The sequence below is a fragment of the Gossypium arboreum genome, chromosome 1 (assembly GCF_025698485.1).
Source record: "Gossypium arboreum isolate Shixiya-1 chromosome 1, ASM2569848v2, whole genome shotgun sequence".
Taxonomy (NCBI): Eukaryota; Viridiplantae; Streptophyta; class Magnoliopsida; order Malvales; family Malvaceae; genus Gossypium; species Gossypium arboreum.
Genome location: NC_069070.1, coordinates 41,288,349 through 41,289,573, shown reverse-complemented (window position 1 = coordinate 41,289,573; position 1,225 = coordinate 41,288,349).

The following is a 1,225-nucleotide window of genomic DNA, read 5'->3' as shown; positions in this document are numbered from 1 at the left end:
TTTTGATGCCATTTTCCCCTAACTTTATTTAAAATCCCAACTACTTCCCAACAAGGTCCTTTTAAAAATTAAACTATAATTTCATTAACCGCTAGGTTCGAACTCAAACCTTAATTAAGACCTACTATAATTATCACATGGCTAGAAACAAAAACACAATTTTTATCAAAACTAAAAACAAAGAAAGTTCAGGATTTTGGGATTTTTGGGTTTTGGAATTTTTGGGCCGTTACATTCTGTGCTTATTGCTTATGAATTATAAATTTGATTATGTGTTTAGAAGTACCGCAATATGATTTGCAAAGAGATTAAGTTAGTTTTATTTATATTAATAATTATCTATTTTAAGAGTTTCAATAAAATTATGCATATGATTATTAGGAAGTTATGTTTCATCTGGTAATACCTCGTAACCCCTTTTCGGCGATGGATACGGGTTAGGGGTGTTACAGAATGTGTAGGATACAAATGTCATGACATTAGGATTTAAGGATACCATGTAAGACCATGCCAAGGCATGGCAATTGGTAAGGTTTCTAAGGCAAGGATATCATGTAATACCATGTCAAGACATGGCATTGATAAGTTACTACAAGGCAAAGGTCCCATGTAAGACTATGCCAAGGCATGGCATTGGTGAGTTCATAAGGCAAGGATACCATGTAAGACCATGTTGAGACATGGCAATGGTAAGTTTCAAAAAGGATACCACGTAAGACCATGACAAGTCATGGAAATGGTAAGGTACCCGTGTATCCTTAGTATTCCAAGTGGTTCAACAAGAAAATTTAAAGAGAATATCAAGGTAAGGTAAGGTAAGACGAGTTATACTAAAAAGGTAAGACAAGTTCATGCTAGAAGAGCAAAGGTAAGTATATAATGTTCATGTATGCTTGATAAGGAAAAAGGTAAGTAAAATGTATTAATAAATTTGATTAAGTAAGTAAGTATTGAAGTAAGTGAAGAAGTTTAAAATATGTCTATGACAATTAATGAAGTTGCATTAAGTAGTATCATGCTGAGTAATAAGATAATTCTTATGAATGTTGTTATTTATTTGCATGCAAACTTACTAAGCTTAATGCTTACCCCCTTTATTTTCCTTCTTTTTGTAGTTTTGTCAAGCTAACTCGACGATCGTAAAATACGTCGGAGGTCCGAGCACACTATCACAAGGATTATTTTGGTATAGCTAGACGTTTCATTTTGAGTATGGCATGTATAG